Source organism: Pteropus alecto, unplaced genomic scaffold (genome assembly GCF_000325575.1).
Source record: "Pteropus alecto unplaced genomic scaffold, ASM32557v1 scaffold22, whole genome shotgun sequence".
NCBI classification, from domain to species: domain Eukaryota; kingdom Metazoa; phylum Chordata; class Mammalia; order Chiroptera; family Pteropodidae; genus Pteropus; species Pteropus alecto.
Genome location: NW_006434839.1, coordinates 14,553,594 through 14,579,381, shown reverse-complemented (window position 1 = coordinate 14,579,381; position 25,788 = coordinate 14,553,594). Strand labels below are relative to the sequence as shown.

The 25,788-nt window shown below is 34.2% G+C and overlaps 1 protein-coding gene and 1 pseudogene across 1 annotated transcript in view; one reads left to right on the top strand and one right to left on the bottom strand.

Annotated features, from left to right (window-relative positions):
- Positions 1–25,788, bottom strand: part of CADPS2 (calcium dependent secretion activator 2) — a 472,387-nt gene that overhangs the window by 233,828 nt on the left and 212,771 nt on the right. The gene's annotated exons all lie outside the window — the stretch shown is intronic.
- On the top strand, positions 19,526–21,443 carry LOC102894389 (annotated as a pseudogene).

Below are 25,788 nucleotides of genomic sequence, written 5' to 3'. Positions count from 1 at the left end.
TGAATCGAGAGCATGAAATGCTAATGGCCAGCTCCTGTGAAATGAAGAAGACTTCAATGACATGCTTTCGGGCAGGGAGAAGCTAAGGTACAAGGATACTGGCAGATTCTAAGGTAACAGAATAAACTTTTACTGACATTTCACAACAATGTGTAATTTAAAGGGGTGCATACAGATAGACATGGTGGCACTTAACAGTCCTTATAAACCCAACATTCTAGGATATAAACATAACCTGACACCACCTTGACAATTTCTCCTGTGAAAAATAAGTTAAAAAGGGGAGGAAGGGGGTAGACAGGGGTAAAGGGGTAATGTGGTGTCAGAAAGAGATTTAACTGTGAGCAGTAAACACTCAATGCAATATGTATCAACATACTGTTGGATTGTACACTTGAAACTTACTGGATTTTGTTCATCAATGTCACCGCAGTTTTTAATAAAATTTATATTTTTCTATATATATGTAGAATATATATACCTTAAAAACATATGTAAAATTAGAAAATGCTTATGAATTCTATAATGAATAAATTAAAAACCAAAGCGCCCCCCCCATAAAAAGGCAGGGAGAGGAGGGAAGAAGATAATAAGTCTTACCATCAATATTCACTAGATACTTCTTTGTTTTCTACTTAATTGGCATGTTTAAACACTTTCAGGCATTAATACCAGTTATTATCTTCCTACCAGTTTCTCTGTATTATGTGATAAAAGAATACATTACCCTTGCTGTCAATTTGCTTAAGCTCAAAATACATTGCCTTTTTCTATTTCTATAAATGTATTATTTATGAGGATTCAGACTTCCAACGTAAATCTTCAAATGAATAAAATATCTACGAAGCACTTTTAAGAGGACAGCAGGACTTCCTGGCTATGAAAACACAGGGTAGTTCATATACCAACTGAAATAACTGACATTAATTATGTATTTGCTATTAAATATACTGGAAATTTATATTTAGTAGTCTAAATATATGTTCACGTCTACTCAACCAGTAAGGCTACTTCTAGGAATTTATCTTAACAAAAAAGACTGGCGGTAGAAAAAGGTAAAGGGGATCAAATATTTGGCGATGAGAGATTTAACTTTGGGTGGTGAATATATGATGCAATATACAGATGATGTATTACTGAATGTAACACTTGAAACCTATATAATTTTATTAACCAATGTCACTCCAATAAATTTAATAAAAAATAAACACATGTGCTTTAAAAAACATAAAATAATTGTACAACTGAAGCCTATTTAATTTTATTAACCAGCGATACCCAATAAATGTAATTAAAAAAAAAAAAACCCCATCAAATAGTATACTGAAAAAAAAAAAAGAAAGAGAGAGACTATAAGCAGGAATATATTCCCCATAGCATTATGAATGAGCAAAAAAAAGCAATTTAAATATCTAATATTAGGTGAATGATTATGTAAATTACATGGCACAAAATGGAGTATTTTACTGCTACTTATAATGATGTAAAATAATGTAAAACTATGTGTAATGTTGAGTGAAAAAAAAAGGAGAGGACATGAAACTGAATGTGGGCCTTTTATTCATTCAAAAACTGTTACTACCTTGTATGTGCTAGACAACATTCTAGTGTCAGCAAGCAAACTCTATTCTTTTGGGACTCATATCCTTATAGAATATTACAGATAATAAGTAATTTAATTATCATATACTGTAGCATATTCCTCCCCACCCCTGCCCTGTATTTTTAATAGCTGGATACCTCCCACAGTCTCTCAGAGTATCCAGAGAACTAGATTTAAACTGTGATTTGAAAGAATTCTCAAAAATTACTAGCATAATTTGTTTTAAAGTCTGTTGACAATCATGAACAGTAAAACAGTTTTGTCAAAAACCATTCAAATCCCTTAACTAAAAATTATTACTGTGAACATATAATCCATCCACGATTATAGAAGCTAAGAACTTAAAAACAGGCTCAACCTATATTTCTAATCTATGAATAGCACTGGAAATTTAAAAAGATAGATAAAACTTCAAAAATTATTTCATCAATTTCTCCATCCTTTTATCCAGCCAGCTGTGTGACTGGCACTGGGAAAGGATGGACATTTAAAAGAAATCAAGACAACAGATAAATGAGCTCAGACTAGTAGGGAAGACAGACATAAATATACATAATAAATCAAATCATACAGAATTGAACACAGTTCTAAACTGCATTTTTAATTACTTCTGAGATGCAGCACTTTTTCTTTACTAGTCATCTGCATTTCTTTTATGACTTGCCTTTCTATCACTATTGTTGATTTATCTATTACAGACTTTCTTTTAACTGATTTTATAAAATTATAAGATAAAGACATTTAATATTTCTGATACATATGGCAAATATTGTCACACCCTGTTATTTTCTATTTAAGTCCTGTTTATGGCTCTTTAAAATGTATAGTTTAAAAATATTAAGTAGCCAAGTTCTCTATCAACTTGACTGATAGTTTCTAATTTTCAAATCCTACTTAAAGAATTTCTTCTTAACCAAAAATTACATGAATATTAACCTGTAGTTCTTACATATGATTCCACAGTTTAAATCTTCAAGTTGTCTGAAATATAATAGTGATATTAAATGGCAGTTTCATTTAAATTTTCATCTCTCCTAATCTCATTTGGTTTAGAAGTCAAATATATTTATAATTTCAGTATATAAACTTGGGTTTGGTTTTGAACTTTCTGTCGTAAAGATTTATCTCCTGAGCTGTTGTACACTGAATTATTGTAGTGTTATTAGATATGATGATACCAGTTAGAACAAAACGTAAATAGTTTCAACTTACTATATTTCTATTCAAGAAAAAAGGAGGAATCTCCATTTATTAAAATCTGTTCTAATATTCCTTGCTAAAGTCTTAAACTTTTTCCTTCTTCTATGTAGGTCCTACACATTGTGTTAAAATTGTTTCATAGTATTTTATTATTTTGGGATTCTAAGGAATTTGTGTCCTTTATATTGTCTGAGTATTGCTGGTATACAAGAAAGTTATAAACGCTCTTTTTCAAATGATAGTTTCAAATTTATCATTTCTAATCTAGTGACTGCTTTTTAAAATGTTTTCTTCACCAAATTATCATTAATTGTACTACAAAGGTGGAGTTATTAAAATAATCCAATAACAATGACATATAATGCCAAATACATCACTTATTTTATAACAAGAAACATGAAATAAGGATCTAGCTACAGGGGTAGAAATGAAAGTCAAATAATTACATATAATTATTAAGATTTTTCATGCTGCAACTATTTTAACAAACTATCCAACTACAGATAAATTATTTTCATAATTTTAAGATTAACATAATATAATATTCATCCAAGAATATTTGCCTCAATAAAAGCTTTGGTTCATAACTTAAACATGCAAGCATCAGATATTTGATAGCACTAATTCAGATGTTCTCTTGGGAAGCTGAAAAATCTTTGCAAATTTTCTACAATTGATTTCAAATAGGCCTGAGGTCTCTTCCTGCTGTCCTATGGAGGATCTGGATTCAACAAAATGATTTGGATTCATCCAATTCACAATAAACACTCAGGATTATTTTGAGTTATTTCAATTACTCGTACTTGGTGACAAAGTAGATGGGTACTATTCACAGTTCCTTGGGAGGGACCAAGAGGAAATAAAAATGTTTGAGAATGGGACATGATGCATTGAGTAGAGAAGTCTGATGGTATGCATCCTCAAGAGTATTAAATAATGTCACCTGCAACCGTATGCCTTCTTGGGGACTGGATGCCAGGGAAACTTGCCTGGTTGACCGAGGACACAAAGCTGTGTCCTGCTTGTGCAACTATCTTTATGCAAGTGGGTTTTAATATTCTTTCGTTACATAAAGAAAGCGGTACTTCTCGGTATCTGTTGATCTCCTATTAGTCAGAGTCCTGCTGGTGATGGCCATGAATACTCTGAAACCATTCTAAAACAAATGTGTACGTAAAACACACATATTAATAGGACCTGTAAAATACAACGTCACTCTAAGACCTCATATTATGAATACACAGAGCTATCGCTTTTTTATTGAATAATTTAAAACTGTGAATTAAGTTTAAAAAGAATTACTTAGAGCCTGATTATTAATTATATAAATTGAAATTAAACAATGAAATACTGAAAGTATTTTAAAAACAATGTTAAACACCGTACAAGTGTTTTTAAATATATGATTTCTGATTAATATGAGCAATTAAGATGATGTAAAGCTAGGTAGAAGACACTTTTGGAAGAGAATCATTTAATATTTAACAAGTTTAAGATTTCTAAGTCATTTCCCAGGGCCCAAGTATATCAAAATTTTATCTAATAATGATGGACTTAAGCCAAAGATTAAGGGAAAAAATATTAAAAATAACTACCATTTTCATAAGAATGTGGTTGGTTAGTGACACATCATTTACCATGACCAAAACTACAAGAGGCAGAGGGGACTTAATTGAAAAATTCAAGTATCTGATTCCAATAGGCAGCTAGAAATGCAGGTCTGAACTTTTGCTAAAGGCTGCAAACGAAGACACAGACTTGAGAGCTATTAACATAGAGATGGTAGTAGAAGCTATGAGAATGAATGAGCTTGTGAAGAGTGACCATTAAAACTCGATGATGGTAGGGATTTTTATCTTACAAGTCCAGGCTATATATGTATCCATATCCATACGTGTATGTGTCTAAATGCATATTTAATATTTATTTTTAAATAAATGGGCTATTCAAATTGTTCTATAACCCATTTTTATATAACAGTACATATTGATCTTCTTTATGTATCAGCACATGGATTTACACAATTCTTTTCAAGACCAAAAAACATTCCCCTTGAAAGTCTGTGCCATGATTTTTCAACTGCTCTTCTGTTGATGGACTTTAAGGTTATCTCCAATTTTAACTGTTATAAGAAATGCTGCAAAAGATATCCTTTTGTATATTTGATTGTTCTCATGTAAACACTGAGAAGAACAAAAGGCCAAGGACAGAATTCTAAGATAATCCAAGGTTTAAACTGTTCTTAAATGTCAAAGTTTATCCTAAGTAATTAAATAGGTTGAATCATAAGAAACTTTCCTATGTAAATGAAATTTATCACGAACAGTCCTACTATAATCAAAAGCCCACATTTTAAAATAATTTATTGTAATACAAAACCTAAGACTTTTTAAAGCTAAAAAATTCTATTGCAAACATATATCCTTACCTTTCAATTTCAATAATCTGTAGAACAGATTTAAACTTCATTTAAAAATATATTGAGTATACTATTAAATAAATTTTCTATATATTTAAGTTACTTTAAGTTGGATGATCAATAGTGTTTATAAAAATTGCCTTATGGCCATTACTGTTGTTGACATACCTGAAAAGGATTTGAAATTTCTATTTGTGATATCTAAATTGAATCACATGGAGGTTAATAATATACCCTAGGCAATATAACTATGGCAATGAATAAAATTATGGCTTGATTTTCTAGGCCATAAGGATAACATTTATTACACTGTCATTTAAGACATTAAAGTATTCTACTTTATCCTTTCAATAAAACCAAAGGAATTATTCTACATAGCTACATATCAAAGATAACAACCTAAATGAAATTAATGACACAAATATCACAACAATGTTCTAAACAATTTCATATAAAGATGTGTGAGAACAAAAAGTCAAAGTAATTTTTTTAAAAAAGGAAAGAAAAAAATTAAAACCAGTATCTGAGCCTTTGCCTACCATAGAGTCCAGTGGTAGTAAGACAGGGCTAAAGAGTACAGACCACAGAGACAGTTTCTAAGCTCAAGTACCAATTCTAACATGCAAAGTGACCCTGGACAAACAACTTTACCATAACCTAATACTTTCCACATGAAATCATTGAGGCACAAATGAAAACAATTCATGTTAACAGCAATAATAGCACAGCATTTGCTGTATAGAAAGAGCATAGAATGCTAAATATTCCTATTTGTATCCATAGAAGTATTACTGTAGCTTTACTGTCTAAACAAAAATACCTACCTGAAAAAACTGATAGTTGTGAACATTAAAGTTTTAATAGTTTCAAAAGGATAACATGAAAATCCAGACAATATGAGAAACTACGAAGAAAGAGATATATCAACTAATAGCAAAACATGACAAAGAAGAGAGATGGGGGAAGACAGAGAAAGGGAGAGAGGGAGGGACAGGGCAGGGATGAGGAGAGAGAGATGAAGAGCGTAAAGAAGGAAGAAAGGAGGAAGGATTAATAAAAGACACACCTAGAATAGGTAAAAACAGTTACACACCTGGCGTTACTCTGAATCATAATGCATTTTTGCATGTTATCATTAACATTTTTTTTTAAAAAGGACTTTAAAGTCTAAAATGACAACATAATGCAAATTTTAATAGAAAAACTAGAAAATACCCTTTGAAGTAACTAAGTTGTATCACTCTAAGCTTTGGGGAAGGATTAAAACTTGTTATTATGAAGGAAATTAAAACTTGTTATTATGAAGGAAAGACAATACAAAGTCCCCCTTCTTTAAACATGACAAAGAGAGAAGAAAAGAAATCCTGATATGATATCTTGTACTTTAAGGCAGAAAAATGTTTGGAGATGGGTAATGACCATTTTCATAATAAGAGAAATATCCCATGGCCATACCTTCATTCTCTCCCTTATCTCTCTTGGATATCTCCCCTTCCCTTTGAAGAAACAGCTTCCATTTTGTTGCTTTAAAGATTGGTAAAACCTCAAGAATTACAGGATAAAGTTATTCTCTACAGTCTGTATTTCATTTATGAAGTATTCATGCCATTAAACATCCATATCCAGAGTAGAGAAATCACATTATGCTTGTACTATTTTCTTCTGGGAAAGTGTACTAAGCATGTTAGCACAAAATCAAGTTTCAGAAAAGACAGAAGATATAATCTGTCAAAAGCATTTTCCTTTCTCTCATAGCAGGATAGTTCAAAGACATTAGCTTGAAGCATTTAATTTTAAGGAGAACCATTTGTCACATCTTGCATTACGATTTTATTTGGTCAAGACAGTACAAAAAATGTGTAACTTTTTATACGATGAAAATAAAGAACTTATGTATAAGAAAACAAGTAACTGATATATAAAATGGCTGTAACTAAAAAGCATAAAGTTTGTTATAACACACAAATCTCTAGAAAGAGGTTTAAATAATAAAATGTAATGGTGTATAAATTTTTTTTTTTTTTTGACTGAAAGCAAAAGGTGGATGTGTTGCATGAACTGGGGGAAATAAAAAGACCCTTTCAAATGTAATAGAATTAATGCATTATTTTTTAAAGATAAGAAGTACTACTGAAATTTAAAATATAGGGTTTCAAACTAGTAGGCTATAATTATCACTAATTAGTATGGCACACTGTTATTAGTAAATTAGACTGCCCATCAGTTACTAGTACATACTTGCTTTAGCAGATCTTCAAATTAATCTCTAACTTGACAAAATTTCAAGACAGGTTAATGTTCTTTGGGGCCAGATATATGGGTGCAAAAAGGTTTTGCTTTACATTTTCTTAACTTGAAGACCTTGGGATTGCCAAAGTGCTATAATGTTAGGGCTTCCTATTCTTAACGACTTACATTTAAAAGCAAATGCTCCCCAGCTGTTTCCAGTTGCTCTAAAAGACTTGGTCCTGTCTTAGAGCAGCAACACAAGGCCTTGGGACAGGGAACAGCAGGCCGAATCATCTGCACAGGTTTATTTTATTTCTCCTAGGAAGTTTTCCTGAGGTCTCTCTGCAGATAAAGTGACTTTTTTCTTTTTCTTTTCTAAATGACATATTTCTGAGGACAACATAAAAAACTTTCCAACTGCACAGAGGAGTTTAGGACAACAGAAGTTTCTGAATTACACAAATATCCCAGGTTGCAGAGAGGGTAGCATTGCCTGAGACCCTTCCTGAAGGAATTGAGGAGATAGCAAAAGCACCAGGCTTTCAACAAAGGTGCAATGCATGGAGCAGAGGCAAGTGGATGCTCAAGCACACAAAATATTGTGGGGGCCCGAAACCAGCCCCAGGAACTTCCAGTGGAGTACACTGCATTGTGGTGACACCATCACAAGCAGCCTCAGTAGAAAGCTGGTCAAGCAGCGGGGTCTGGTAAACATCACAGGCTGAATAGTCACTGCAGGCACTCGCTGCCTCTGGTTCCAGAAAACATGGCTAAGGCATGTTTTGGCTTTGCCTGCTCTTTAAACAGTGACAGTTATTTTGATGTAGTCATAATGCCCAATCTTGAGGTAGGAAGAACTTTGGGAAATGTTGCATGAAACTCTAAAATAGCATATAAGGTAACTGGAATGCCTGACACCTTTATTAATTCTTTATTGGTTCTGTTTGTAAAGAATTCTGAAACAACAACAGAAAACTTCAACCTTATAGTACTTTGTAGTGGTACAAAGCTGGTGCTTATCTTGGTCAGTCTAAGAACTTTATAGACTAGGTGAATTATTAGTCACTGATATGTTGGTGGGAAGTCAAATCTAGAGGTGAACTTAGCTCTCTTAAGATTGAAGACTCCACCTGGCAGATCTCTCCCCTTTTACTTGCAGAGGGAGACTCTTGTTGAGTTTTCTTTTTCTTTTCTTTTTTTCTTTTTTCCCTCACTTCATTCATTCTGTCCCTGAGCTACCATGATTACCAATAGAGTCTTATTTTTAAAGGTGAAGCTAATAATAGAGCATACAAAATGGCTACGTAATGAACTGACTAGAATGACCAGAGCCAAGAAACAGGCCAAATCAAATCACAGGGATGTGGTGGTGGACACAGAAGCCTACACAGCATCGGAAAGACTGGGCAGATAATGCAGATTGGGTATAATCCGAAAAAGTTAGCTAAGGACAGAACAATCAGAAAATAAAAAGTACAGGAAGAAGCACAGGAGAAGAAGGCTAAGGTAACCTGAGAAGTGAGATCGGAAAATCTGTGGCATTGTTTGATCCAGCTACAGAACTGGAGTAACCAGTCATGAACAGTTAACTAGCCTCCTGCAATAACGAGAGAAGAAAAAACTGCTGTTTTACACATGAGCTCTCTTTATAAATGGTCCTTTCTCACCAAACTCCAGAATATGAAAGCAGTTTCATCTTCTTTTCTGTAGAAAGACTCTATAGCTCTGAGAGGTACTAAGAAAGTCTATATTTATAAACAAAAGCAAAAATTCCTAAGTACGCTTCAGTTTCCTCCACAGCAGATGGGAAAGGGTAAAAGAGAAAATGGAAGATAAGGGAACAAGGTGAGAGAATGAAGATTAATATCTTTAACGTGGCTCTCGAGGTTGTGCATGCCCAGCCCTCAGCCATTCATCAAGCCACAACTCGAGCCTTCTAACCCCAATCCACACCCACCCAGAAGGTTCCTGGCTTAGGGCACTGCACTTGCCATTAGAAGTATTGATCGCTCATTTCACATTATTCCCTGCCGTGTTTGGTTAACTACTACTTGTTTTTCCGTTGAGAACTCAAGGGTTATTTCTCAGAAAGACTTTCCTAACCATCTCCATCTGTTCCACTGGACAACCCTCCAAATAAGGCACATTATCATGGCATATATTTGCTTACGATCATATTGCATAGATTTTTTTCTTCAAAGCAGTTACCCAGTTTGTACTTACACGTTCCTGGGTGTTTAGTTGTTAATGGTTGTTTCTCCTCTTTCGATTATAAAGTGCCAGTTGCCATAGCTATGTCTGATTTTAGTCATCATTTCAATCTTAGCATCTGAGCAACAATAGCACAGAGCAGAGTTCAATAATTACTTGTTGAATAAGTGAATGATACCATATACTTTATTCTCATCCATCTAGAGCTCAACGGACTATGAGGAGAGCCACAGGAGATGGAAAACCAAGTTTTTTTGACAGCCTACTTTACTGAGCTAAACACGGACGAGGAACTGGGTCAGATCAGGACCTGCACTTCTTCAATTACTGTCACCCTGGACAACTGCATAAGTTGCATGTACAATAGCTCTAGAGCAGATTGCCATCGATGTATATAACAAATATGCAAAATAGATCATTTTTATAGATGAAGAGATTTTATGGATAAAGTAACCAACTCAACGTTTGGGGGGAATGTGGTTAAATAAAAGTAATCACCGATATCTGAAAGCCACTTCTGTATTTTAAAATATGACATTATATTTAACTAAAATAATATCGTCAGTATTTTTAGCATATTCACATTGGTTCAGAAAGATTCTAAAACAAGAGAATATCTACATATCAGAACTGTCATGGCTGGTAAACAGCACATGTATGTATTTTAAGTGTGTTTACCTGAGACCGCTATCATTTCTTACCCAGCATCTCTGTCTTGGCCAACTGTGGAAAAGTAGAACTTTCTTTCCTTAATGAGTAACAGGTATGTTTTAATAATTTATTCAACCAACATTTTTAATAACATTTGTTGCGGTAGCATTAATTAATAACATTATATAAATTTCAGATATACAACTTTATAATGCAACATCTGTATACTCTGCTGTGTGTTCACCACCCAAAGTCTAGTCTCCTTCTGTTACCATATATCTGGCCCCCTTTACCCTCTTTGTTCTTCCCCGACCCCTGACCCCCCACCCCTTCAGAAAATACCCTTCTGTTGTCTGTATATATGAGTTTGAGTAAATATTTTTTAACAGCTTGAATTTATTTTTGTTTAAGCCTTTTGGTGCTGGAAGAAAACTATTCTGTTGTATTTTTCCACTTGCCTTTTTGGGTATACTTTTCTTATCCTATCATCTTTGCACCTGTGCCCCGCTTAAGTAGAGAATTAATATAGAGTTGAAAGAACAAAATGCCACATCATTGATTAAATAGTAACCATAATTTTCTCCATGAGGTGAATCTCTGATAGATCTTTTATTCACTAAAAAGTATTCCCCAAATAGAAATGAAATACTGAGGCAAAGTCTATTTGTAATATTGCAAAACTAAATACTAACTTAAGGTTGGAGAATAGTTTACCTCCAATTTCCCTTTTAGTGCTTCACAAACATTATGTTAACCAATCAAATAATATGTTGATATTGTTACAACTTAAGAAGAGTCACAGCATTTAACCATGGATTTCTGATTTAATCAGATAAAATACATTTGCCATGTTTTTCAGTGGAAGCATACAGAACTTGTGACAAATCCAGACTTGGCATCTTACCATTTTTTTTAAAGGGAATAATAATGTTTTTCTCTTCTAAAGGTTTTAGAAGACAAAACATTACCTGGGTCCCCTGACCACCAAAATCACGTGCGTTTATAAAATGGATGGAATCTGGTTGCCTGGTTAGGTATTATTTGAACTACAATTTCCTGTTTCTTAATTACCTATCAGCTGTTCCTTTGTTAATCCTTATTCATATATACAAAAGTTTGAAGTAAGCAATGTGGGTGGAACATTTTTAAGTGAAAACAAGCACAGCTGTGTATTTCATTAAAAATATCTTATGTTTGCTACAATGATATATTTTTGAAAAGTACCCTCATAGTTAAAAAGTTACATTATAATAGCTTTAAGGAACATTAAAATTCTAGCTTTTAAAATTTAAGGGGCATTTTCTCTAAGAAACTCCATGTGATTTATAGAAGAGATTTTAATATTATATAATATTTTCATCACTACACAAATGTTCCAAATGTGTGAGATGGGAGGGACATCGAGACTGTATAATTTTCATTTTGTGAATATTTGGGCCACAGAGAGTGACTTGTACAATGTCATTTAGCAGACTGACTTTAACTTTGCAGAGGGTAGAAATTAGGGTGACAACTGGTTCCCAATTGCTATTAAGTCCATTCAAACTCATGTCTGATGTTCTCGTGCATGAATACTAGAAGGCTAGTCAATTTTACACACATACCTAATTTGTTAATTGGCATCCATCCTCCCTATAGATGAATTACTTACTGACATTTAATTAATAGATTCAAGAGAATATCTTGCCAGTTATATAGGATCAAAGGCTTCATCGAATAGAGGCAAGTCACTGAGCCAGATCCTGGGGCTGCAGTGCTGAACAAGACCTGGCCTCTGCCTTTAGGAAGCTCACAGTTTTGGGAGAGCAGCAGACAGGGAGAGGCAACTACAAAATACAGTGCGAGTTCAGGGTATAGACTATATAGAAGGTATTTAGAAAGCTTTCTGGAGGGGTGGAGGACAGGGGTTCAGAAAGGTTTTGCAGAGGAGAATACCCTGAACTGAGCCTTCAAAGGAAAAGCAAAAAGTAGGCAGCTAGGTGTGGAATGAAAGGCAGGCAGGCCATGCTTGAGGGCAGAAAGTTAGTTGTTCTCTCCAACGATGTTATCTCTTCCTGCTGGCAGCATTTAAAAATGTTATGGTCAGAGGCTATGGAAGCTAAATAACCTGTGATGTAGGGGGCAGTTCCACTGATGAAAAGATGCTCTCATCCAAATGCAACAGCACTCCTGGTTGGAAACACCATGGCTGGCAAGATGTGGAGAGGCAAGTGGGAGTCAGGTAAATGCAGAGCCTCTCATGCCAGACTTCATCCTGAAGGCAAAGGGAAATCACTAAAAAATGTTAAGGCAGGAATGACATGACCAGGTCTGTGTTTTAGACACTGGACTGAAGCAGAGGCAATAATGAAGGCAAAGAGACCAAATAGACTCCTGAAATAAAGTTACCAAGGGCCCAAACCAAGGTACTGGCAATGAAGATGTGGGAAGGGAGGTAGATTTTGGGGGCATCACGAAGGCTGAATCAATAGGATCAGAAAGAGGGCAAAATGAAAAATGGTTTAGGCATCTCTGTAGACAGAGGTACCACATACTCAGATGAAAAGAGACTGTGTTAAAGGTGAAAAATAAATGGTTCTACATGCTGAATTTGAGTGTGTATGATTCCCAAGTGAATATATCCAGAAAGAATATGCTGTCCAGTATCAATCTGGATAACTAAAAAGATTTTGTTGACTGTAGAATTACTTTTAGTAACAGCCTTCTTAACCTGAAAGCAATTTCTCTGTATTCTATCATAGGGATTGGCCCATTGTAACAGTTTCTTTCAGAATGAACAAAACTATATACAATATGAATTACTTACACATTAAAGTAATAAAGAATAAATTGTATCTGTCTCCTATCTAATAAAAGAGAGTGATTATATTCTATTGTGAAATTCTTGCTCATGCCATATGGATAAATATTCTTAGATCAGATTAATTATCCAACTTGTAATATATCTTAATTTACATAAGTAGTGCTATAAAACTATGAACAATTTTGATGAAGTTATAATAATGTGGATTGGTCTTAAGAAATAGATAATTATAAAATGGATGTACATTTTTTGTTCAGGCCATCACAAGCTACATGATGGAAAGAAAACAAAGCAAAACCCTACATGCAGCAGCTAAGGAAAGGAATTAGCCTCTTTGTGAGCAGAAAGAGCAGCACCATGGAGTCAAGGCAACAAAGCCAAGCTCAGCTTGGTATAAACAAGCTTTCCCTTTCTAAAGATCCCACCAACTGAGGGAAAACAGCAAATGTCACTGACTAGGTTGGGGACCTTCGCTGAAAAGCTAAGCCATAAAATATTCACAGATATGCCCAAGAAAATATTAACGATGAAATTTTAATGTAATCGCCAATCTGTCTGACTATGGGGGAAACAAGTCCATCTGTCACTAAGGATCATCATAAAAGTGACTAATCCCATTAAGTCCATGAAACTCCTCTGGGCCTTTCAGAAATAGTTAGTTTTGCCATTTTAATGAGTTTGCAGCAGAAATCAAGACCCTTACTCTAAGCCATTTATATTTCGACTCCCACTATAAGTAGAATGTGTGTTTTAGCAAGCCACTCAAATAAATAATGAAGTCCACCAAAATCTTGCTATGATACAAATTTGTTTGGAACTGAACTTAAAATAACGTATGTCTTTTGGCCTGACTGTGTGGATCTTATTTACCAAAGAACTAATGGGTCTCTCCCCTAGAAGTTGGTTCTGTGGTTTTCACCTAGAATCCAGTATTTGCAGAGACTACAAGAATAAGGTAATCTGAAACAATGCCCCTCTGTGACTGATTTTAACAAAAGCATGAGTGTGGAATACAGTTTGTAAATGTGAAAAATGATAAAGTTTTTACATGCCTAAAATTACATTCATAGTAAATAGTTTCATGTTCTTTCCTAGACATCTACCTTATTGTAATGTGGAAAAAAAGAAAAATGCAGAAGACTTCATCTCTATCATTTTGGCAGAGCTATGCAAAATTTATGATTTTTTCACATACAAATATTAAAATTTTGAAGATTCTTAGGAGAATTTGCCAAATTCAACATCATCCAAATGTTGCCATCTGGCAACAAAGCTATATTATGGCAAGAAAAGGAAAATTAAACATTAGAACAAAGTGAGAAATTCACAAACTCGCTCCAGGTAAAATTTTGCTATTTTATAAGCTATTTTATAAGCCAAAAGATTTCAAGTCTTTGCCAACCAAATCCATCTTGCATTTTATATAATAAAGAAACTTGAGCCAGGATTACAAAAGTGTTATTTGTCTAAAAATTGACTAATACTTCACTTTTATCTCTTTTGCCAAATTTACCACTGTGGTTTTTTGGTGGTCTTAAGTCAATTAAGTCTTTTCTGAGAAAAAAAGAAATTTAAAAATAGGCTTGTGTCCCCATTTTTCAAAACTCTCTTTACATGATATGTCAATATCTTTGCAGCAAGGTTTTCAGAGCCTATAGTTTGAATCTGGAATATGTAAAAGTACACGGGGGAAAAAAACACCTGAAGTTTACATAAGATTTATTTTTTTTCTTAAAACAAAACAAAGCTTAAGAAAACAGTCATATCTTCTAGAAAACAGGGTTTCTATCTTAAAGAGTTCTCTTTAGATTTCATAGAGACGGAAAAACTACCATGAACTATTGGTTTCTACATTCTGAACAAGCCTCACTTTACAAACATCACCCGATTACTATCAATGCTTTAGAAGACTTAATTGTCCATTTCTTTAAAAACTGGAAGGCTTGGAAATCATAATTTTTTAAAAACTATATTAACTTAAAAATAATCAGCTTGTGATTAATCTTACTAAATTAGTGACAAAACTCCCATAAATAAAATATAATGAGGAAAATCACTGACATGGATATATTAATAACTGTGCCTTAGGAAGGGGGAAAAGTTTCACTTAAATGATTTGAGCAGAAATTTCCTAAACCAAATTGCCAAACCTTTAGCTAGGATACACAGGAAAAAGAGAGAGAAGACTCAAATAAAACCATAAATGGAAGAGGAGACATTACAACTGCTGCCACAGAAAAAGACTCATAAGGGACTATAATAAACAATTATACACCAACAAATTGGATAACCTAGAAAAAAATGGATAAATTCCTAGAAACGTACAATCTACCAAGACTAATTCATGAAAAATAGAAAGGCTGATCAGACCTATGCCTAAGCAAAGAGACTGAATTAGTAATCAAACACATCCCGACAAAGAAAATCCCAGGATTAATTGGCTTCACTAGTGAATTCTACCAAAATTTTAAAAAATTAACACTAATCCTTCTCAAAATCTTCCAAAAGAGAGGAGGAAACACTTTCAAATTCATTTTAAAAGGCTAGTGGTGTCCAGATACCAAAGCCAGACAAAGACACAAGAAACTACAGGCCAATATCCTTAATGTACATAGCTACAAAAGTCCTCAACAAAATACTACCAAAACAAATTCAACAGGACAGTAAAAAGAGCATGCATCATGACCAAATGAGACTTTTTCCTGATTCCTGGAATGCAAAAACGGTTCAACATACACAAATTTATGTTACACATGATATTAATAGAATGAAGGATAAAAATTACATGAGCATCTCAACAGATGCAGAAAAAGTATTTGACAAAATTCAATATCCTTTCATGATAAAGGCTCCCAATAAACTAGGTATAAAAGTAGTTTAACTCAATAAAATAAAGGCCATATATGACAACTTCATAGCTACCATTACGCTAAATGGTAAAAAACAGAGAACGTTTTCCTCTAAGATCAGGAACAAGGCAGAGGTGCCCATACTTACCACTTTTATTTAACAAAGTGTTGAAACTCCTATCCAGAATAATTAGGCAAGAAAAAGAATTTTAAAAGCATATAAATTGGAAGAGATGTAAAACTATTGCAGTTTGCAAATGACTATCTTGTATGTAGAAAACGCTAAAGATTACCCACATACACACACAACCTGTTAAAGTTAGTAAACAAATTCAATAAATTTGCAGGATATAAAATCAAAAATTAGATGCATTTCTATACCCTAACAACAAACTATACAAAGAGGAAATTAAGAAAACAATCCCATTTAAAATAGCATCAAAAAATAAAATGTTTAGGAATAAACTTAACTAAGGAAGTGATAGTCTTATAGAATAAAAACTACATAAAATTAATGAAAGGAACTAAAGAAGACACAAATAAATGAAAAGATATTCTATGTTCATGAGTTGGAAGATTTAATATTGTTAATATTGTTTCATACTACTGAAAGCGATCTACAAATTCAATGCACTCCCTATCAAAACCCCAATGTCATTTTTTTAAACAGAAATAGGTTGGGAGAGAATCCTAAATTTCAAATGAAACCACAAAAGACCCGAATAACCAAAGCAATCTTAAGAAAGATGAAAAAAGTTGGAGGCATCATGTTTCTTGATTTCAATAAACATTACAAAGCTATAGTAATTAAAACAGTATGGTACTGGCATAAAAACAAGTGTCCAGACCAATGGAACACAATAGGGAGCCCAGAAATAAAACTGCACATCTACTGATCTTCAACAAGGGTGCTAAGACTACTCAATGGAGAAAGCATAGTCTCCTTAACAAACAGTAGTACTGGGAAACTGGATATTTACATGCAAAGAATGAAACTAGACCCTCATTTTATACCATACACAAAAACCAACACAAAATGGGATTAAATACTTAAATGCAAGACATGCATCTATAAAAAACCTAGAAGAAAACATAGGGGGAAAGTTTCACAACACTGGTCTAGGTAATAATTTCTTAAATATGAAAATAAAGGCAAAATCAACAAAAGCAAAAAGCCAAGTAGGACTACAGCAAAGGAAACAATCAACAGAGTGAAAAGGCAGCCCATGGAATGGGAGAAAATGTTTACAAAGCACATTCTTGATAAGGGGTTAATATCCAAAATACATAAGAAATTCCTATAACTCAATAGCAAAAATTCAAATAACTTGATTAGAAAATGAGCCAAGGAATTCAACAGACATTTCTCCAAAGGAGATGTACAAATGACCACCAAAAATATATAAACACATGCTTTTGTGAGCCAGATGCCATATGAAAAAATGCTCAACATGAATAATCATAGGGAAATGCAAATCAAACCCATGAGATAACACCTCATAACTATTAGGATGGCTACTATCTGAAAAACAAAAGATAAGTGCTGGCAAAGATGGGGAGAAATTGTAACCCTGTACACTGTTGGTGGGAATATAAAATGGTGCATGGTGCATTTGTTATAGAAAACAGTATGGAGACTTGTTCAAAGGTTTAAAAATAAAACTATCATATGATCCAGCAATCCCACTTCTAGGTATATGTCAAACAGAATTGAAATCAGGATCTCAAGAGATATTAGTATTACCATATAAATTTTGGCATTATTCACAATACTTAAGATTGGAACAACCTAAATATGTATCAATGGACAAATAGATAAAGATGTGGTGTATATGCACAATGGACTGTTATTCTGCCTTAAAAAAAGAATAAAATTCTGCCATATGTGACAACATGGATGAGCCTTGAGGGTATATGCTAAATAAAATTAGGTGGTCACAGAAGGATGAATAGCGCATGGTTCCGCTTATACGAGGTATCTACAATTATCAGACTCAAGGAACAGAGTAGAATGGTGGCTGCTGAGGACTGGGGGGAGGGGGGAATTGGGGACTTGCTGTTTGACAAGTATAATTGCAGTCACAGAGAGGAATAAGCTCTACAGATCTGCTGCACAACATTTTGCTTTTAGTCAACAATATTGCATTGTGCACTTAAAATTGTTTTAAGAAGGTAGATCTCATATGAAGTGTTTTTATAATACAATATAATAAATTTCACCTGCAAAGAAAGTCAATCTTCATCTCATTACAACTACTGCAATTATACTTCATACAGTTACCTAACTGAAAAAAATCTCTATGTAATCAGGGATATATGCATAAATGTACACACCATGGATGTTACCAAAATATGAGCTTTATTTTCCGTAAAGGTATAATCAATCACTAGAATAAATATAAAAATTTAAATATATTGCAATACATTGTATTGATATTACACTGTGTTTAAGTTAAAAAGTGCTAATAAAGAAGAGAGGGCTGAGATCAACCTTCACATTGAACTGGTCTTGGAACATTATTCAGATTCCCTGGGCAGAGGAGGGCCAGAGGAAGCATCCTGCTCTCAAGCAGAGGCATGACAGAGCACAGCATTTTTGATGCCTACCCTGCTTGGATCTTCATGTCACCAAGTCCATTTGAATCCACTGATTTACAGAAATGACCTTCTGTATTCCCTTCCCACCACCACAGGGCTGTAAGATATTTTTATAAATTCTTTCAGATGTTCCTATATCTGAAACAATCCCAATAATATAAAGATTTCTTTTGCTGATCCACATGTCAGTTGTAGTAGAGTTGCCAACCGCATTTCGATCTCACAGCTCTAGTACAGGTTGCAGCCGAGTGCCCCGCACATAATAAATTAACACGGTGCCGAAAAGGGAGACACAGCTGCAAAGTTACCGTGAACTGCAGAATGCTCTGCTGCACAGTGCTAGCGATCTTTTGACAGCTGAATTTTACCAGAGCAGATAGAAACCTTCACTGACAGTAAATGAGAAACAAGACCAATGTTGATAGTAAATATATGACAACCAAAGAATGTTCCTTCATAACTGTCACTAGGGCATTATTCATGTTGAAAACCACCTTGTTTTGATTGAAACTAACTCTCAAATCTTAAAACAAAACAAAACAAAGAAAAATAATTATGGCGTTTTTACCACATAAGTATTACATGACAATAAAAACATCCAAACCAAAAATCTCAGGCAAGACTAGTACACAAAAGCACATTACACTTCATAAAGTAATGTTCTTTCATGCTGTCGAAAGCACTCAGTCCTTCATCAAGTGTGAGCTCCCTCTTGAAAATTCTCTGAACTTTAAAACATGATGTTGAGAGAAAAGGTTTAAAGGAGGTAGAAAAAAAAAACAAATGAATAAAAAAATTGAAAATAAGCACACAAAGCAAAGATTAAAAGTAAAAAAATACTAAGTATATGAGGAGATGTAAAAGCAGAAGAACACGGTTGAGTGTTCCTACATAATCTCATATAATTCACAAAATAAGCCTTGATATAGGCACTCCTGTCCCCATTTTACCAACAAGGAAACATGATCAGAGACTTAAGTAAGTAGCCATGATAACATGGCTAATGTGTGGCAAAGCTGGGATTGACAGTCTAGTCTGTTTCATTCTTTCCTTTAAAATCATGTTGTCCTGATAAATACCCACTAAAATCACACTAAAATCTCAACATTAGGAATTCTTTAAAAATCCTACTTCCTTAACTTTCATTTTTTAATGTACTTCTTTCTATTTTTAAGTATTACAGATTCTGGGCCGTTCTGAAAATAAAAACTTATTACCAATTTGTATCAAATGCTATTCAGTTAGGTTTCTTAAAATGTCTTACTTAGTTATCAATATTATCATTCTTCATTCTTTGATTATTCTGAGGATCCCGGCAAATCCTTTACCTGTGCTATGTCCACTCATTCCTCACAGCAGTGTTCTAAGTAGTTTATTACTGTGCACGTGTCTCAAGAAATGATTGGTCTTGCACTGTACCATTAGGCACTGATCTGGTCTGTCTGGGTGAAGATCTGTACCAGCAGCAATGGGTGCCAGGTGTACCTCCTGGACTGAATTCCAAATATAAGGACAGGAGCAGCTAAGAATCAAGGCATTTCTTCCAACTGTTTGAGTTAAGCAGTGTTCATCTGGGGGCACACCACAGTAAAGTCTTCTGACCTCAGGGTTTGGTCTCGCTCCAATACATGGCATATCCTAGAAAAGCACCCTTCAAATTTTCTCTCAAGTACTTCGTAAAATGATTTTGAAAAATTATATACCCTCTTCACACATTTTCAAGTTGACATATAGAAGTTTTAAATATAAATTTAAAGAGTTGCAAAGGGTATAATTTCTAGGATGCTGTATACATTGACATTTAATATAAAATTGTGATGTCATTCTTAAGTGGACCCAGTGGATTCTAACTATCCCAGCAATATGGTCGTACTGCAACCCATTACAAAAAGAACAAAAAACAAAAAACAAAAAACAAAACCTCTTTAGCAGAAATTTGACATTATTTTTTTACCTTGAACTTCTACTTTGATTCCATTTCCCCCTCAGAAATTTAGAATTTTATTTTATTGCAATCTATTTTAATGCTTGAACATGTTCTATTGAAGACTATCATAATTATCTGTGCCAAATTTATATATATATATAACTATTTTCTCAGATCATAAGCCTCTATGCAAAGAAAAAAATATATATCTCTTTCTGCAATGTATCTCAATAATATAAGTTATAGACTTGGGGAGCATGAGCAAGGACCCTGGTGAGATGATCAGCTCATGCACCCACCTCCTCACCCTGGCCCCCAGTGCCCACTGAGTCCACCCGCTCAGCCATAATCTAGGCGATCCTCATCTTCCACAACCAGGGGAAGCTGTGGCTCTCCAAGTTCTACCAGCCTTACAGTGAAGATACACCACAGCGAATCATCAGAGAGACATTCTATTTGGTGCCTAAGAAAGATGAAAACGTTTGTAACTTCCTAGGATTATTAATTGGAGGTTCTGACAACAAACTGATTTATAGACATTATGGAGTGTTGTACTTTATCTTCTGTGTGGATTCTTTAGAAAGTGAACTTGGCATTTTAGATCTAATTCAAGTGTTTGTGGAAATATTAGACAAGTGTTTTGAAAATGTCTGTGAACTGTAATTTTCCATGTAGACAAGGTTCACAATTTTCTTGCAGAAATGGTGATGGGCAATGGTACTGGAAACTAACATGGATGAGATTTTTACACAAATGGATGCACAAAATAAACTGGAGAAATCAGAGACAACATACTTCCTGGTAAAAGGAAGATAGCCTACAAGATGGCTGGCTTAGCAGGAGTTCCAGCCTATGCTGTATTAGTTTTAAAGAATATGAATCTTTCTGAGATCCCAAGAATTATTAAGATTGGTGACAGAATGAAAGTGCCAAAGCTGCCCTATTTTAAATAAAAAATTTAAAAGGCCATTCCCCAGTAAAAATCAGGGAGAAAAGTCATCTAAGTTCACCATACAGTAGTTTACCAAAACTAGAGGAGGAAAGTCTTAACTTTTGCTCTTGGATTTAAGTCAAGGTACTGTATAGTTGTGTAAAATCAGTATGGCGGTTCAATGTCGCTTTTCTTGCTCAGTGATTTTGATGAAAGTGAGTAGTTCCATTGTGATTTTTTTCTTTCTCTTCTAAACTGCATTCCTATGCCCACCTAAGGCATGCCTCTATGTATTGGCTATAGCGGTAGTTTAAAAAGTGTTTGACACATTCTTTATGTCCAACCCAAAATGTTGGTGTTTGTATGGATCTCAAGTGCAGCATTCTCAATTCTTTCTGTTATTTGTCACAACTGTTCTTTAAGGATCCAAGTATGTATTGCATAGAATCTTTTTCTCTTAGCCTAAATAAACTCCAAGGTAACTGGAAAAAAATAATAATATAGAAATCATATATGACAAACCCACAGCTATTATCATACTCAATGTTGAAAAACATCTTTTCCTCTAAGATCAGGAACAAGGCAAAGGAGCTTGCCACTTTTATTCAACATAATACCAGAAGTCCTAGCCAGAGCAATCAGGCAAGAAAAGAAATAAAAAGCATTCAACAGGAAAGGAAGAAGTAAAATTGTGTCTACAGATGACATGATTTTGTCTATAGAAAACCCCAAAGATAATACCAAAAAACTGTTAGAATAAATGAATTCAGTAAAGATGCAGGATATGTAATCTACATACAAAAATCAGTTACATTTTCACACACTAATGGTGAACTATCCATAAAATACATTAAGAAAATAATCCCATTTATAATAGCACAAAAAAAAATTAAAATACTTAGGAGTAAATTTAACCAAGGAGGTAAATAATCTGAACACTGAAAACTATAAGTTGGTGATGAAAGGAATCTTAGAAGACACAAATTGAAAGATACATCCTGTCCATGAATTGGAAAAATATTGTTACTGTTCTTTCTATGCAAAGTGATCTACAGAGCCCATGAGACCTCTATCAAAATTCCAATGGCATTTTTCAAAGAAATGGAAAAAAAAATCCTAAAATTAGTTTGGAAGCACAAAAGACCCTGAATAGCTAAAGCAATCTTGAGAATCTTGAGAAAGAAAAACTAAGTTGGAAGCATCACATTTCCTGACTTCGAGCAAAGCTATACTAATCAAAATAGTATTATACTGCATGAAACAGACCAATAGAATAGAATAGAGAGCCCAGAAATAAAGCCATCTGCATATAGTCAACTGACTGTCAACAAAGACACATGAATATAATACAGTTGGGGAAAGGACAGTCTCTTCAATAAATGGTGCTGGGGAAACTGGATATCCATATGCAAAATAATGAAATTGGATCCTTACATCATATGCAAAAATCAGCTCAAAAAGACTTTAATTAAGACCTGAAGCCATGAAAATCCTGAAAGAAAAGAGAGGGGGAAAGCTCCCTGATATTAGTCTTGGCAACGATTTTTCTGAAACACCAAAATCACAGGCAAAAAAAGCAAAATATCAACAAGTGGGAGTCATAGTAACAGGAAGAAAATGGTGGTTAACAGAACTGGGGGCTGGGGGCACAGGGGAGGTATTAGTCAGAGTACAAACTTTTAGTTATAAGTTCTGAAGACGTAATGATCAGTATAGTGGCTACAGTTAATAATAATGCATTGCATATTTGACATTTGTTAAGAGAGTAGATTCTGAAGTGTTCTCACTACATACACAAAAAAGATAACTACGGTATGTAGTGTATATGGTAGAGTGATTGTGATAATCATTTCAGAACATAGACCCAAACATCATGTTACATGCCTTAAATATATACAATTGTTATCTGCCAAAATAACAGAATAAAATTCCTTCTGAATTTAGTTATTATTACTAGTGGTATTCAAATGATCCCAAATATGACAAATGATTATAAATAGTAAATATGAAAAGTAAAATAGTTGATTAGATATGTATCTCTTAATGAAATGGATAGCACGACTTTTTCCAGTCAGTCTAGGTATCCACAGGCTTCCAGTAATTCTAGATTGAGACAGCTCAGCATCAGTTTTAATGCAGATTTTTTTTGTTCTATCTTAAGCTTGAAAAATAAGTAGATGGGACATTATTATAGTAATAACCAACAATTTGCTTAATTCCTTTCTATTTAAATGTATCCAAACAATACAGTGATTGATAATAAAAAAATTATTTTTCAGTCATCTGTCAGTTGAAAATTTAAATCATCAACTTTATTGAAAGCAAAGAAGTAGAAACCATCTAATTTACAGACGATTTTATTGCACCATTGGTCAATCACTTTCTTAAAACTAACACATAAATTTTCCTTTTGAATGGTGACCTGGAGGTTTATCCACTCTGGAACAAGAACTTCAGTAAGATAAATTGGGGGAGCGAGTATCTTTCTTTCGTAAAGACAAAGAAGGGAAACTGTGAAAAGGGGGTTGAGAAAGTGAATTTGCATATAGATGATTCTTTATTAGACAGAAAAGCTTCAGGAAAGAGTACTTATGAACTAAAGGACTCATATCCGATTAAATCATATACTACTAAATCTACTTAATCAATTCTATTAAAATTACACTTGTGCCTATGTATCCCTTGGAAAGTTGTCTCGTTTACTTGGATGCCCCTCATCTCAGAGTAGCAAGATTCTGGAAGTGATCCTGAATTCCAGCCTCAAGTTAGCACACACAAGCAAAAGCATATGCCCTTTTCTTTAAATATGTTTTCCAAGGAGTTTCTTGAAAAATGGAAGCTTGCAGTGGGAGAACGAGGACTGGACATTCTATTAATATGGGTAAGTGCTGGCTCCAGTGTCACATACCCTGAGACCTACTCGGAGACTATGTTTCAATACTCTAAATAGTAAAGAAAACATTTTAGATTACTGAGCACCAATTGGTCATATTACTGTGGCTGGTGCTAGACGGGAACCAGGTTTAATATACAGCCCTTGTCTTCGAGGAGCTTTCAGTTTGAGTTACCTGCTGAGGAAATTAAATTCCAGCAGAAAAAGGATACATGGGTGATATTATTAAACCAGTAGCTCAGGGGAAGGAGGGCAGCTAAGGAGGCATCCTTCTAAGAGGGAGTGATGTGATGTCAGAAGTTTCTGACAGCATGCCGCGTCTCCACGGAACTGCAGTAGAGAAGAACTGCAGTAGAAGAGGCGGTGTGCCGTGACAGAAGGCATTTGCTAACCAAGAGAGGACTGCAAAGAGCACCTACAGACAAAGATGGTTCGCCCCTTCACCTCCCCGACCCCAACTTTATTCTTTCTATCACCCAAAAGTGGCAGAAAGAGTATGTGAGTAGGCAAACAAGAGGAGTGAAAAGAACACTGCCATACCCTTTTTCAGTTTCTGAGTGAAACTAAAAGGAAAGGAAAAAGTTTTTAAATGGGTAAGTTCTGATTAAAATCGGAATGAAAATTTTAATACCTGAACATGTTACTTAATACCTAAAATTGACCACAAAAGCAATGGTTTCTGCCAAGATGTTTTCAAAGGATATGGAAGGGATATCCTGGAGTATGTCTGAGATAAAAATTAAGTAGTACTGGGATAAAAATTAAGTTGTTTGCTACTTACACGCTGCCAAATTTAGCCCACTGAATCAGTTTGTTAGACAAATCAAATGGAGTAATGGAAACAACTGCAAAAGGCTGCTTTAAAAGAAAGTCACAGATTATAAGAAGTTATCTACAAGCTGCTGATCATCATGATCATATCAACTTTCCCCCAAGCTCTCTCACTGCTGTTTTTCCACTAGTGCTCTTCAGCTAGTGTCTGGAATCTAACTCCATCACATATTTTCCCTTTAATCCAGATGCCACTAATTATGAGGATCCCCAGATTAGCTTTTTTCACTTGCAAATAAACTCTCAATGAATGTAATTTCTGTATTTGGCCAATGTTTGTCTCTTTACGCTTCATGTTGTTCTGCCCCAGTAGTATCTTCTGGTGAATTTATTTATATAAGAGGAAGCAATCTCTTGTTTTTAAAAATGGAAATGAGAAAAGATGAAACTTTTGTGCAGTTTGAGTGTTTTTTTCTTTGGTTCATTAAAAACAGGCATACTTTTCGATAGGTCATTTTAAAATGTAGTATATTCTTTCTCTAGTCTGTAAGAGTAGCTAGCTAGCTAATGAATTATGCTTCAAAATTACTTCTGATATTACTGAATTAAAATGAAAACTAATATGCTTCTACAAAGAATGGTTACCTTCACTTGGTTTATATGCAGCCTGTATTTAATTTCAAACATTTGTTCCAGTAGCTTG